Source organism: Apium graveolens, chromosome 6, assembly GCF_009905375.1.
Source record: "Apium graveolens cultivar Ventura chromosome 6, ASM990537v1, whole genome shotgun sequence".
NCBI lineage: Eukaryota > Viridiplantae > Streptophyta > Magnoliopsida > Apiales > Apiaceae > Apium > Apium graveolens.
Genome location: NC_133652.1, coordinates 93,269,418 through 93,286,226, shown reverse-complemented (window position 1 = coordinate 93,286,226; position 16,809 = coordinate 93,269,418). Strand labels below are relative to the sequence as shown.

Sequence of the window (16,809 nt, the reverse complement as noted above, 5' to 3'; positions counted from 1 at the left end):
CTTCATAAACTTCGCATAACTAGGCATTTGCTCCAGAGCCTCAGCGAAAGGTATGTTGATGTGAAGTTTCTTGAACACCTCCAGAAACTTACCAAACTGCTTATCCAGCTTTTGTTGTTGCAATCTCTTAGGGAAATGTGGTGGAGGATAGAGCTGTTTCTCCCCTGTATTACCCTCAGGTAGAGTGTCTTCAACAGTAGTCTTCCTTGGTTCTGCCGCTTTCTCCTTTTGCTTAGCTTCTTCATCACCAACTTCCACTTCTCCATCTTTTGCTTTTTCAGCATCAGCAACTTTTCCAGACCTTAAGGTAATAGCCTTGACTTGCTCTTTAGCTTCCTTCCTGCCTGGCACTTCAGTATCACTGGAAGTGTGCCAGGTTGACGATTAAGCACTGCATTGGCTATTTGACCAATTTGATTTTCCAAGGTCTTGATAGAGACCGCCTGACTTTTGAACAACAGCTTAAGTTCCTCAAAATCAGCACTAGAGGGTGGAGCTGCACCTCCTTGTTGAGGATATGATTGCCTTTGAGCATGCTACTGTGGTTGCTGGAATCTAGGTGGATTGAACTGTTTACTTACGCCTTGCTGATATGGTTGCTGAATAGCATTATGATTATTACTCTAGCTGAATTTTGGATGATTTCTGTTGTTAGGATGATAAGTAGCTGGCACAGGCTGTTGCGGTCGCTGATAATTGTTCACATACTGAACAGATTCATTAACAAGAGAACACTGATCCATAGCATGAAAACCTGCACAAAGCTCACAGACCATAGCTATCTGATTGACTCTATAGGTGGCTAGAGAATCGACCTTCATAGACAGCGCTTGGAGCTGCGCTGCAATAGCTGTAGTTGCATCAACTTCCAAAATACCTGCTACCTTCCCAGGCATCATCCTTTGAGTTGGGTTTTGATGCTCATTTGCAGCCATAGTCTCAATAAGATTATAAGCCTCAGTATAGCTTTTGGCCCATAAGGCGCCTCCAGCTGCTGCATCGAGCATGGGCCGAGATTGGGCCCCCAAACCATTATAGAAACCAGTGATCACCATCCAATCAGGCATTCCATGATGTGGACACTTTCTCAACATCTCCTTGTAGCGCTCTCAAGCTTCACACATAGATTCTGTAGGTTGCTGCGCAAACTGAGTAAGAGCACTCTTCATAGCAGTAGTCTTCGCCATTGGATAAAACTTCACCAGAAACTTTTGCACAAGATCTTGCCAAGTAGTGATAGACCCAGCTGATTCAGAATGTAACCAGTCCTTAGCTTTATCCCTCAGTGAAAATGGGAAAAGCCTCAGCTTGATAGCCTCATCAGTCACACCATTATATTTGAAAGTACTGCAGATCTCGATAAAATTCCTTATGTGCATGTTGGGGTCTTCAGTCGCAGCACCTCCAAAAGAAACAGAATTCTGCACCATCTGAATAGTGCCCGTCTTGATTTCAAAGGTATTAGCCTGAATAGCCGGATGAAGAATGCTAGACTGAATGTCATCAATTTTGGGCCGAGAAAAGTCCATAAGAGCTGGATTTGCCGAAACAATATGATCACCCATGATTACTGGCTCTTTCTGCTCACTTCCTGAATCTGAATCTTTAAAATCTATCTTCTTCGGAATATCAAGAATTTTTTCTGTCTCCTCAGCCGTATCTAAAGTCCTCTTGCGAGTACGAGAATGTGTTTGCATAAATGCTCGCTAAAGTACCTGAAACACAACCGAAAACAATAAGTAACACGTCTTAATCACTGAGTCCTAATGACCAATGATGGTAAGTACATAAACTAAACAAATACGCCGAGTCCCCGGCAGCGGCGCCAAAAACTTGTTAGGGTGAAAATACGCGCTAAAAACACACGCAAGTATACACGTTCGTAAGTAATATATAATACTTTCTAGTTCGTTCCCACAGAGACTCAGACTAATTATGTTCAATTACACTCACTCACCAATGTATGATTACTTCTCAATGTAAAGACAATAACACTTAGATTTGATTAACTAATTATTAACTACAATTAACTACTAGAATTAAGCACTTAATTAACACTTGAATTAACAATATTAAAATACTCATGAGATCACAACTTCATTACTACTTCCTTCAATAGTCATTGTTATTACCCTTAGCATGCAACAGTGATGATATTAATCGAATAACACGAAACTGATAAAAGCCAACTTTCATTGTACTAATACCATTCCACCAAGCATGCACAATTAAGATAGAAGTTGAATAGGCATCAATTATGTTGAGTCCCTATATGTCTACAGAAATTGACAACATAACGATTTAAGCACAACTTATTCCTTTTGATTACACAGGGAGAATAAAACAGTTAGAGTTATCCACTAATCATGCATACTCGTACATGAACCTATGCTAGCATGGCAAGTTCTAAATCTCAAGATCCACCGTCGCTTCACAAGAGATTAACACCCTATCTTATATCTTATAACTAAAACTACTTATATTAAACCAGAGTACGTCACAAGAGTAAATAGGTTCAAAGTAAAGAAAACTAGCATCCAACGTTACAACGAAATAAAGAATCACAAGAAAATATGCTTCCTCTGAAAGAGATATGTCCTAAGTCCAATCATGTATGAGGATTTAGGAATAACTTTTATGTAATCTGTTTTGATTTCATTGATATTAATAAAAGACTTATTTTGTTTTTATTGCGGGCTCTATCTATTTAAATGTTTAAATAAGATATACCACAGTTTAGAGTAAATTTTTTTATGGATTGTGATGAGATCATAATAATGAGACCTAAAAGATGATAACTCTAAACTTATATAGTTCCTGGTCGTAGGATTATTAACTGGTAATTAATAATCCGCAAAGATCGGTACATACTATGCTTGCTTCATTATGAAGGATGTTTGTTCTCATAGACATTTGTGTGGTGACACTATAGCTAGTATGTAGGTGCTTATTATAGAGTAAATTCACTGAACATGACTCACATAGCTGAACAACTGATGGAGTTCACTCACGTGTCAGCAGTTGTTCACATAGTGATAGTTGTACAAGTATCCTTAGACTTGAGGTCATCATAGTCATCTTGTGTACACTGAACTATGCTTTGGTTTAGTTCTTAGTCTCAAGGGACAATTATAAGGGCTCTACTGGGTATAGGAATTTGTACACGAAGATAGTGTATGATCAATAAAGGATCTACCCCTTCCAGTGAAGGAAGAGAATGTTCAATGCTGATCCACTTATGTTAGTTCAGGAATCTCTGGCCAGAGTGAATTAAATTAGAAAGGAGTTTCTAATTTACATTAAATAGAACTAAGCATAGTGAATGGGAAAGCAAGTGATCAAATAAGACAGGCTTGACAAAAGTTCCATGCCTTGTATTTATTCGTGACATTGCAGGGTAGAAGGAATTGATTGTACGATAACTACTCACTGAATAGGTTCTTGGTATTCTAAGCAGTGAATTCGTATTATCCGGATAGTCGCGATATGCTGAGAAGTATCCCTCAAGATGTAGAATAAATATAATTTATTAATTAATCATATTTAATGAATTAGAGAATTTATATAAATAATGATAAAATAGTTTTATTATTATTTATTTCTACTACCGGCTTAATATTGAACCTACAGGGTCACACCATAAAAGAGAATGATTTAATTGTGGAAAAATTAATTAATAATGGCTGGTAATTATTTATTTGTGAAATAAATAATTAATTAGCAGATTTAATAATTGATTAAATGAGATTTAATTAATTCTTAATATTATTAGTTAAGAATTTAATTTTGGAAATTAAATCAAGTGAGAGAATTATTTTTCTAAAGTGTTTAGAAAAAGGATTAATGATTAAAAGGTGTTTTAATTATTAGTTAATTGGTTAATAAGAATAATCAATTAAAGGGTTAATAATAATAATATTTTATGGAAAATTTTCAGGTGAAAATTTTGCCTATAAATATACTATTATAAACCCTATTTGCCTCAACCCTAATAATTAACCCTAATTCTAAAGTAGAACAAGAGGGAGGCAACTAATTCCCTCAACCTCTTCCTCCTCCATCACATTGTACTCTTGGTGGATACCGGTGGAGTGCTTCACACTTGAGGAGCAGCTGCTAAGGATCTCCGTTCATCGTTTTTGGATCGCCATTAAAGACCTCCATCTTTCCATTAACGTAAAGCTTCTTAAGGTAAACATATTGAACTACGAATTAAATATTATTTTTCGCATGGATCCTGCGGAGGGTTTCGGATTTTTTTTAAGATTTAAATTTACGTTTTTGCTGCGTTTATGTGCTAAAAACCCTTCATCCTCTTCATTGCGGTGTGCTTAAACGGTCTTCTTCCTTATCTCCTCGCTCTTCAATTAATACTACGATCCAACCTTTTTGAAACGTCTCTGAAATCTACTTATATAGGAGTCCCATAAAGCCCAGCTAACTCAAAAGTTGGAAGTTAAACAGAATCAGGAGTCTAAAATAATAAATCTGATTTTCCGTCCCTGAGCGGGCGCTCAGCATTCCTGAGCGGGCGCTCAGCTTCCCGAGCGGTCGCTCAGCAGAGCTGAGTGGGCGCTCAGCTCCCTACTGGAAACTGCTCTGTTTTTCTCCCATTTCTTCGCTGCAATCTGCTCCTATCTTCCCGCTTATAATGCTAAACATATGCCAAGGCTTATTATTGATGAAATCTCTCCCGAAATGCAATTAATACCCTGAAATGCACAAACACCAAATACACAAAATACTTGATTTCAAGACATCAATTCAAGCTATTATAAGACGTTTTAAGTGGTATAAAATGCCACTTATCAGTGTAACAGAAGGAGAATCTGTACCAGTTTCATCTAAATACTGAGCATCAAAATTTATCTCCAGAATATGAATTATTGATATCTCATCCTGTAAGATAGAAGAATTGACAGTAGATGGCTGAGCTACCGTTGAAGCTTCCAGATAAAGAACAATAGGAATATTCGGCCTATGGATGTCAATTTCAGGACTTAATCCTGAATCATCAACTATAACTTTTTCATGAAGAGGAGAGACAGGAGGTGTGATCACTGTTTCCTGAACAGTGTCGTCAGCCTGATTTGGAGGTGGCAAAGATTCAATCACAATTGGCTTTGAGATCATAGATTCCTGATCTCCTTTCTCAGCTTTAGTAGTATCCTCAGATGGAGGCTTAGCCATGTGCCTTCCTGCCTTCATTTTCTTTAATCTTCTTGATAGTGAAGGAGTTGCTTGATCTGCATCAGAACTTACAGTTCTTTTCCTCTTCAAATTATCAGAACCCTCAGCTTCAGTATTTATCTGATGGGTTGACCCTTCAGCTTCTCGTGTCACAGGTTCTGATGCATGAACTTGTGCTTCTTCTTCATCTGACTCACCCCTTAAAATCATCCTTCTTCTCCTTTGTGGATATTTAGGAACATATTTTGTTCTAGAAGGTTTGGATCTTGATATTGTAGAAGATGGTTGTTGTTGTTTAGATTGAGCTGGTTGGAAGTAAGTTCTGATGGTAGGTTGAGTTGGTTGATGTTGAGAAGTGGTAGGTTGTGTAGGTGAATTGGCTTCTGCAGATTTGCTGAAGTCTGGGTCTGGTGTCCGATTTACGCAAACGAATACCCTATTCCATAGGTAAACGAACGTCTGAACAAAACTGATAGATAAAGCTATCAACGACTCGTCTGTAAGGCGTTTGACGTCATTTACTGCCCGTAAATAGTGATTCTTGTTTTTCTGATTTGATTCTGATTTTTCTGATTTTTGTCATATTTTTTTATGATTAGATCATGGATAATATGATATGTTAAGATCAGATTATATGTTTTAACATGCTTTTATGTGTTGTATGAGTATGGTGGATGGTTATGGCCTTTCGACCTTAGTGTAATGGTTTTGGTTTTGGTTTAAATACGACTTGCATGTCGTCAATCTTTGTAATCATAAATCTCGAATGTAACTCGAGTTATTCTTGTAAGTTCATTAGATTAGTTTTACTTTCAATCATGTAATGTAATTGAAGACTCAAGAAGGCTATCCAATGGAGGTGATACAAAGAAGAAAACGAGGCATACAAGAAGTCTAAACAAAGAAGAAGACTTATGTAATAAGTAGTTGTATTTATTTCCATCACCATATTAGATTGACCTTGATCTTTATCATGAGCTTGATAAAGATCACATAGGATGGGGCCATAACCAAACACATTTACTTTATTGCACTTTACATTTACTTATTTATTTAATTTTATATATGAGATATATGCCTATGTTTACCATGCGATGATAGATTTAGGTGAACTTAAATCAATATAAGGCGTGCTCTAGAAAATCTAGAATAAGAATCGTTTCTTGCCTTAACAATAAATATTATGAATACGATCATGAGATTCTTGTGTTTATGAAACACGTAATTGAATATGAATTTTCAATATTGAGAGAAAGGATGATTCTGTCAACAACAGATTTCTATCTGTAAGAAAGGGTTATTAAGTGACGCCTCTTGACAATGCTCCACCCGATCTGGGAATCATCTGATTATCGATTATTGATTTGAAATATTTAATTTAAAAGGAAGAATCTCTTTATAATATGATTATGATTGTAACATAATATAATCCCTCTAAAATTAAATAATATCAAGTAGTAATTGGCCAATGACACAACGGGCTTGTGTCGGTCAAAGCCTTCCAACATGGTAGAAAATAGTTCTTATTTTTAAATCATTGTCATTTCGTGCTACAGCCGAGGGCTTTGATTTCGAAATAAGAAATACTTGTCTATTACATAGAGATGTGTACATTGAATTAGAATCTAAAGGTCGTTACGTGCTACAGCCGTGGGCCGTTGGAGACTGATTCAATTATACGAAATGTTAGGTTAGACTTGACTTAGAATATTGAGTTTATCGTGCTACAGCCGTGACTCAATTATTCAAGAGGCTAAAGTTTTATTAGGGAATAACATAAGATGTAATTGACAAGAGTTGTCTGCCTATTGAACATCACATGACGTTTCGTGCTACAGCCGAGGTTGTGTGATGGAATGTAGGATCCCTATTCCCACTAGTATTATGAATGCTTAATTTTCACTTAGGGGTTGTATAAATTAGATAAACTAGTGGGAGCCACTTATGAATAAAGACCCGATTCATATAGTGTCTTGAAATGAAATTGAATATTTGCTAAGTGTTGTTATATGTTCATCATTTACAGATTTACTATATTCGTTATGTCTTCTGCACTATCACTCCGGAGTATACTAGATGCTCACAAGTTGACAGGTCCTAATTTAGCTGTTTGTTTTCACTATAACAAGTTGGAGCACTGGAAGAGGAACTACAAGGTTTACCTTGCAGAATTGAAGAAGAGGGTAGTGAGACTACCGCTTCTGATTCAGACATGTTCATGATTGAAGTTAATATGTCACTAGGTCAAATTTCTACTTGGGTATTAGATACCGCCTGTGGTTCTCATATTTGCAATTCGTTGCAGGGACTAAGGAGAAGTAGGACTCTTGAAGAAGAGGAGGTGATTCTACGGATGGGAAATGGAGCAAGAGTTGCTGTAGAAGCTGTAGGATCATTTCATTTACATATGCCTACGGGCAAGACTATTGTTCTAAATAATTGTTATTTTGTTCCCTCGATTGTGAGGAATATTATTACTATTGTATGATTTTTAATCGCAGCGGGGGCATGGTAAAACACTTTTACACATACAAAATTCAAATAAAAGCATATAAATCGTGAATAAAAATTCGAGGGATCGAATCTAACCTTTAAAAATAATTCGGAGATAATGATCAGAGATCCTTAGCAGTTGCTCCTCAAGTGTGAAGCACTCCACCGGTATCCACCAAGAAAACGACTTTTAGGAGGAGAAGGAGGTGGAGAGAATTTGGTTTTCTGAAACTTTTGGGTTTCTGGGGTTAGAATAAAATAAGGTCTATAATAGTGTATTTATAGACAAAATTTTCAGATGAAATTTTCCCATAAATAATATTATTATTATCCCATTTATTATTCTCATTAATAATTAAAACACCTTTTAATTATTAATCCTTTTTCTAAACACTTTAGAAATAATTCTCTCTCTTGATTTAATTTCCAAAAATTAAATCCTTAATTAATAATATTAAGAACTTTTCTTAATTAATTTATAATCAATTAAATCTCATTTAATCAATTATTAAATTTTCCAATTAATTATTTATTTCACAAATAAATAATTATTAGCCATTATTAATTAATTCCTCCACCATAAAATCATTCTCCTTTTATGGTGTGACCCTATAGGTTCAATATTAAGACGGTAGTAGAAATAAATAATAATAAAACTATTTTATCATTATTTATATAAATTCTCTAATTTATTAAATATGATTAATTAATTAATCACATTTATTCTACATCGTGAGTGATGCTTCTCAACATATCGCGACTATCCGGATAATATGAATTCACTGCTTAGAATACCAAGAACCTGTCAGTGAATAGTTACCGTACAATAAACTCCTTCTACCCTACAATGTCCCGATTAAATACAAGGCATGGATCTCGTGTCAAGCCTATCTAATTCAATCACTTGCTTACCATTTACTATGCGTAGTTCTATGCAAATTAGAAACTCCTTTCTAATTTCATTCACTCTGGCCAGAGATTCCTGAACTAGCATAAGTGGATCAGCCTTGAACATTCGCTTCCTTCACTGGAAGGGGTAGATCCTTTATTGATCATACACTATCTTCGTGTACAAATTCCTATACCTAGAAGAGCCCTAATAATTGTCCCTGGAGACTAAAAACTAAACCAAAGCATAGTTCAGTGTACACAAGATGACTATGATGACCTCAAGTCTAAGGATACTTGTACAACTATCACTAAGCGAACAACTGCTGACACGTGAGTGAACTCCATCAGTTGTTCAGCTGGGCGAGTCATGTTCAGTGAACTTATTCTATAATAAGCACCTACATACTAGCTATAGTGTCACCACACAAATGTCTATGAGAACAGACATCCTTCATAATGAAGCAAGCATAGTATGTACCGATCTTTGCGGATTATTAATTACCAATTAGTAATCCTATGACCAGGAACTATTTAAGTTTAGAGTTATCATCCTTTTAGGTTTCACTATTATGATCTCATCATAATCCATAAAAAGCTTTACTCTAAACTATGGTATATCTTATTTAAACACTTAAATAGATGGAGCCCGTAATAAAAACAAAACAAGTCTTTATTAATATCAATGAAATCAAAACAGATTACATAAAAGTTATTCCTAAATCCTAATACACGATTGGACTTAGGACATATTCCTTTCAATCTCCCACTTGTACTAAAGCCAATCACTCTGGTATCTAATACCCATCTTGACGATCAAAGTGACTTTCATAAAGTAGCTTTGTGAGTGGGTCTGCTATGTTGTTATGTGTGTCAACTCTAGTTTTAATACAATACAAGAAATGTTATCGCACTCCTACTAACCCTTTTGTAGACGCATGGTTCATCCACGTTTTTGATAAAATCAAACTCTTTGATTATCTCATCAAAAAGGATGTTCCATCTACGAGAAGCTTGCTTTAAACCACATATGGTTCGCAGCAGCTTACACACTAGGTTTTCATTTCCCTTGGAAAGAAAACCATCTGGTTATTTGCCAGATCTCATAGTAGTAGTAAGCAGCATTCGCAAGCAAAATCCGAGCTGATTATAACAGGGCTACAGGTAAAAGGCTTCATCAAAGTCAATCTATTGCCTTTGTTTGAATTCTTTTGCCACAAGCCTGTCCTTATAGGTCTCCACCTGGCCATCTGCTATAATCTATCTTTTGTATACCGTATACATAGATTCCATTCTGGATTTCATGGCACTATGCCATTTCTCTGAGTCAACACTACTCATAGCCTCATTATAGGTCACAGGGTCGTCATCATCAAATGATTGACAACTCATTGTCATTCTCAATGACAAGGCCATATTACCTCTCAGGTTGGCGAGACACTCTCCCTGATCTATGAATGGGCTGTTCCACAAAAGGTTGTTCAGTCAGAACAGGTGTTTCCACTTGATCCGTAGTAGTTTGTGCTTCTTGAACTTCATCAAGTTTAATTTTGCTCCCACTGTTTCCTTCAAGGATAAACTCCTTTTCCAAGAAGGTAGCATGTCTGGAGACAAACACCCGATGATCGGTGCAAAAGTAATACCCTAAAGTCTCTTTAGGATATCCCACAATACTACATTTTCGGATCGATATTCCAGCTTGTCTGGGTCAACTTACTTGACATAAGCTGGACATCCCCAAATCTTAACGTGTTTAAGACTCGGTTTCCTTTCTTTCCATATCTCATATGAAGTTTGAGGAACAGATTTTGGAAAGCACCTTATTCAGTAAATATGCTGAGGTTTCCAATGCATAACCCCATAGGAATACTGGAAGATTTGCATAGCTCATCATGGACCGAACTATGTCTAACAAAGTTCGATTTCTCCTTTCAGATACCAATCTGGAGGAGTCCACTGGGAGACTATACCATTTATTTTGAGATAATCTAGAAACACTCCATTAAAGTATTCACCACCTCGATCTGATCGAAGAGTTATAATACTATATTTGGTTGTTTCTCCACTTCATACTTATATTCTTTGAACTTTTCAAAGGCCTCAGACTTGTGTTTCATCAAACACATATCCGAATCCAGATCTATCATCTATGAAAGTAATGAAGTATGAAAATCCACCCATGGCTTGCTTAGACGTAGGTCCACATACATCTGTGTGTACCATTCCTAGCAAATTTGCAGTCCTCTCTCCATGTCTACTAAATGGAGACTGCAGTGCCATAACGAAGTGAGATTTTCATCATCCCTTTTCTTTTATTAGTTTGTTCAATGTGAAGTAAATTATGTCACATATATATAGACCATTATTTAAAGCACCACGTCCATAAAGAATATTATCTCTAAGAATAGAACATTCATTATTCTCAATAATAAATGAAAATCCATCCAAGTCTAACTTAGGAATAATATTCCTCACAATCGAGGGAACAAAATAACAATTATTTCAAACAATAGTCTTGCCCGTAGGCCTATGTAAATGAAATGATTCTACATCTTCAGCAGCAACTCTTGCTCCATTTCCATCAGTAGAATCACCTCCTCTTCCTCAAGAGTCCTACTTCTCCTTGGTCCCTGCAACAAATTGCAGATTTGAGAACCACAGGCGGTATCTAATACCCAAGTAGAAATTTGATTTAATGACATATTCATTTCTATCATGAACATACCTGAATCAGAAGCGGTAGTCTCACTACCCTTCTTCTTCTTCAATTCTGCAAGGTAAACCTTGTAGTTCCTCTTCCAGTGCCCCACCTTGTTAAAGTGAAAGCAAACAACTTTGCTCTTGGGGTCTTCAGCTTTTGGTGGAACCGGCGTTTTCTCACCTACTTTCTTCTTCTTGGAAGAGTTCCTCTTCCTTTTCTTAGGATTGGAACCTTCACCAATTAGAAGAACAGAACTCTTCTTAGGGGGAAAATTCGATTCCGCAGTCTTCAACATGTTGTGGAGTTCAGGCAGGCTGACATCCAACTTATTCATGTGAAAGTTCATAACAAACTGCGAGAACGAACTCAGAAGCGATTGCAAGACCAAGTCTTGGCTCAGCTCCCCATCCATGGCAAAACCAAGTTGTCCAAGACGTTCAATCAAATTGATCATCTTAAGTACATGGTCATTCACAGATGATCCCTCAGACATCCTACAACCGAACAACTCCTTCGATATCTCATATCGAGCTGTCCTCCCAGCCACATCATACAACTCTTGTAGATGCACGAGGATAGTGTGAGCATCCATATGCTCATGTTGCTTCTGTAGCTCAATGTTCATGGAAGCTAGCATGATGCATTGAGCAACATTTGCATCATCTATCCACTTACGATACACAATATGTTCATCATTATGTGCATCACTAGCAGGTTCAGTAGGCTTAGGTGAGTCAATCACGTATTCCAGCTTCTCAATCCTGAGAACAATTCTCAAGTTTCGAAGCCAGTCAGCATAATTAGGACCAGTCAATTTGTGAGCATCTAGTATGCTCCTGAGTGATAGTGTAGAAGACATAACGTACAAAGTAAATCTGTAAATGATAAACACACAACAACACTTAGCAAATATTCAATTTCATTTCAAAACACTATATGAATCGGGTCTTTATTCATAAGTGGCTCCCACTAGTTTTCCTAATTTATTCAACCCCCTACATGAAAAATTAAGCATTCATAATGCTAGTGGGAATAGGGATCCTACATTCCATTACACAACCCCGGCTGTGGCATGAAACGCCATGTAATGTTCAATAGGCAGACAACTCTTGTCAATTACATCTAATGTTATTCCCTAATCAAACTTTAGCCTCTTGAATAATTGAGTCACGGCTGTGGCATGACAAACTCAATATTCTAAGTCAAGTCTAACCCAACATTCCGTACAATTGAATCAGTCCCCAAAGGCCCACGGCTGTGGCACGTAACGACCTTTAGATTCTTATTCAATGTACACATCTCTATGTAATAGACAAGTATTTCTTATTTCGAAATCAAAGCCCTCGGCTGTGGCACGAAACGACAATGATTCAAAAATAAGAACTACTTTCTACCATGTTGGAAGGCTATGACCGACACAAGCCCGTTGTGTCATTGGCCAATTACTACTTGATATAATTTAATTTTAGAGGGATTATATTACGTTACAATCATAATCATATTATAAAGAGATTCTTCCTTTTAAATTAAATATTTCAAATCAATAATCAATAATCAGATGATTCCCAGATCGGGTGGAGCATTGTCAAGAGGCGTCACTTAATAACCCTTTCTTACAGATAGAAATCTATTGTTGACAGAATCATCCTTTCTCTCATATCGAAAATTCATATTCAATTACGTGTTTCACAAACACAAGAATCTCATGATTGTATTCATAATATTATTCTTAAGGTTATGAAACAATTTCACTATACTAGGTTGTCTAACAAACGCCTTATGTTCATTTAAGTTCACCTAAATCTATCATCGCATGATAAAATAAGCATATATCACATATATCAACATGAATAAACATCAAGGTAGGCATGTTATATCATCTAGTACATTAGTCTAAGCATTATACATCTCTATGTATCACATGAAGCATTTAAAAGCAATTTAAACAGTTAAAAACAGCTTAAAAACACTTCTGTTAGCTATAAATAGTTCGAAACAATTTCATAAAATATCATATAATATACCATTAGAAGCGTCTCGAAAAGACGAATCCAACGGCACCAAAATCGCCCATTTCTGAGCTGGCACGCGCCCACACGCGCCTAAACAAACTTTCCCACGCGCGGCCACGCGCACACGCGCCTGACAGCGCGTGTCTGACTTTCCACCACGCACACCCATGCGCTCACGACGCGCCCGAACCCTGATGCTGACGTCACCAGCGCGTGTCTTCCACGCGCCGCGCGTGGCACGCCAGCGCGTAAGCCCCACGCGCGCGTGGTCGACGCGCGGTCCTTCCCTTTACAGCGATTCGCCGCCGCCTTCTCTCTCCCTCGATTTGCGTGCTGCCTGACCTGCTTTACACTGTCTTTTTCTCCCGTGCAGCAGACAGCAGTCCTAACATAGTAGAGTAACAGATGCAATATATATATATACTTACAATTTATATATATATATGATTATTTAATTACGAATTTAATTGCAAGAACTTCAAAAATTCATAATAAAAAATCTATACATCCTAAAATTATGAAAAAAATACCCAGACGATCTACAACACTTGTAGAACCCAGATCAATATTCAAAATTATTCTGAGAAACGATTTCCCATCAGACAAAATTAATCCATGATATAACTTGTAAAAATCATAATTAATTCATACAAGCACATATAATTCTGAAATTTTTACCACAGATCTATATGCATACAACCTATGCTCTGATACTATTGTAAGATTTTTAATCGCAGCGGGGGCATGGTAAAACACTTTTACACATACAAAATCCAAATAAAAGCATATAAATCGTGAATAAAAATTCGAGGGATCGAATCTAACCTTTAAAAATAATTCGGAGACAACGATCAGAGATCCTTAGCAGTTGCTCCTCAAGTGTGAAGCACTCCACCGGTATCCACCAAGAAAACGACTTTTAGGAGGAGAAGGAGGTGGAGAGAATTTGGTTTTCTGAAACTTTTGGGTTTCTGGGGTTAGAATAAAATAAGGTCTATAATAGTGTATTTATAGGCAAAATTTTCAGCTAAAATTTTCCCATAAATAATATTATTATTATCCCATTTATTATTCTCATTAATAATTAAAACACCTTTTAATTATTAATCCTTTTTCTAAACACTTTAGAAATAATTCTCTCTCTTGATTTAATTTCCAAAAATTAAATCCTTAATTAATAATATTAAGAACTTTTCTTAATTAATTTATAATCAATTAAATCTCATTTAATCAATTATTAAATTTTCCAATTAATTATTTATTTCACAAATAAATAATTATTAGCCATTATTAATTAATTCCTCCACCATAAAATCATTCTCCTTTTATGGTGTGACCCTGTAGGTTCAATATTAAGCCGGTAGTAGAAATAAATAATAATAAAACTATTTTATCATTATTTATATAAATTCTCTAATTTATTAAATATGATTAATTAATTAATCACATTTATTCTACATCATGAGTGATGTTTCTCAACATATCGCGACTATCCGGATAATATGAATTCACTGCTTAGAATACCAAGAACCTGTCAGTGAATAGTTACCGTACAATAAACTCCTTCTACCCTACAATGTCCCGATTAAATACAAGGCATGGATCTCGTGTCAAGCCTATCTAATTCAATCACTTGCTTACCATTTACTATGCGTAGTTCTATGCAAATTAGAAACTCCTTTCTAATTTCATTCACTCTGGCCAGAGATTCCTGAACTAGCATAAGTGGATCAGCCTTGAACATTCGCTTCCTTCACTGGAAGGGGTAGATCCTTTATTGATCATACACTATCTTTGTGTACAAATTCCTATACCCAGAAGAGCCCTAATAATTGTCCCTAGAGACTAAGAACTAAACCAAAGCATAGTTCAGTGTACACAAGATGACTATGATGACCTCAAGTCTAAGGATACTTGTACAACTATCACTAAACGAACAACTGCTGACACGTGAGTGAACTCCATCAGTTGTTCAGCTGGGCGAGTCATGTTCAGTGAACTTTTTCTATAATAAGCACCTACATACTAGCTATAGTGTCACCACACAAATGTCTATGAGAACAGATATCCTTCATAATGAAGCAAGCATAGTATGTACCGATCTTTGCGGATTATTAATTACCAGTTAGTAATCCTATGACCAGGAACTATTTAAGTTTAGAGTTATCATCCTTTTAGGTCTCACTATTATGATCTCATCATAATCCATAAAAAGCTTTACTCTAAACTATGGTATATCTTATTTGAACACTTAAATAGATAGAGCCCGTAATAAAAACAAAACAAGTCTTTATTAATATCAATGAAATCAAAACAGATTACATAAAAGTTATTCCTAAATCCTAATACACGATTGGACTTAGGACATATTCCTTTCAACTATTTCATGTTAGACTTGGCTGGATTTTCGTTTGTTATTCAGAATAATAAATGTTCAATTCTTAGAGATAACGTTCTTTATGGAAGTGGTATTTTACATAATGGTATGTATGTATGTGACGTAGAGCATAATTTACTACAAATTGAACATACTAATAAAAGAAAAAGGGATGATGAAAATCTCACTTTCTTGTAGCACCTCAGACTTGGTCATATCAGTAAAAATAGACTGCGGACATTGCATAAGGAAGGGTTACTTGACCCCTTTGATTTTGAATCATATCCTACATGCGAGTCTTGTCTATTGGGTAAAATTACCAAATCTCCATTTAGTGGACATGGAGAGAGGGCTGCAGATTTGCTAGGATTGGTACACACAGATGTATGTGGACCAATGTCTACGCAAGCCATGGGTGGATTTTTGTACTTCATTACTTTCCTAGATGATAGATCTAGATTCGGATATGTGTATTTGATGAAACACAAGTCTGAAGCCTTTGAAAAGTTCAAAGAATATAAACATGAAGTGGAGAAACAAACCAAACACAGTATTATAACTCTTCGATCAGATCGAGGTGGTGAATACTTGAATGGAGAGTTTCTAGATTATCTCAAAGAAAATGGTATAGTCTCCCAGTGGACTCCTCCATATACTCCACAGTTAAATGGGGTATCTGAAAGGAGAAATCGAACTTTGTTAGACATGGTTCGGTCCATGATGAGCTATGCAAATCTTCCAGTATTCCTATGGGGTTATGCATTGGAAACCTCAGTATATTTACTGAATAAGGTGCCTTCCAAATCTGTTCCTCAAACACCATATGAGATATGGAAAGAAAGGAAACCGAGTCTTAAACACGTTAAGATTTGGGGATGTCCAGCTTATGTCAAGAAAGTTGACCCAGATAAGCTGGAATCTCGATCCGTAAAATATAATCTTGTGGGATATCCTAAAGAGACTTTAGGGTATTACTTTTACACCGATCATCAGGTGTTTGTCTCCAGACATGCTACCTTCTTGGAAAAACAGTTTATCCTTGAAGGAAACAGTGGGAGCAAAATTGAACTTGATGAAGTTCAAGAAGCACAAACTACTACGGATCAAGTGGAAACACCAGTTCAGAGTGAACAACCTTCTGTAGAACA

At 36.2% G+C, this 16,809-nt stretch overlaps 1 non-coding gene across 1 annotated transcript; it reads left to right on the top strand.

The window, feature by feature from the left end:
- Nucleotides 1–1,065: 1,065 nt before the first annotated feature.
- On the top strand, nucleotides 1,066–1,172 carry LOC141669327 (small nucleolar RNA R71). Its single transcript, XR_012553614.1, has one exon. It is a non-coding gene; the product is annotated as a small nucleolar RNA R71 (small nucleolar RNA).
- Nucleotides 1,173–16,809: the final 15,637 nt, after the last annotated feature.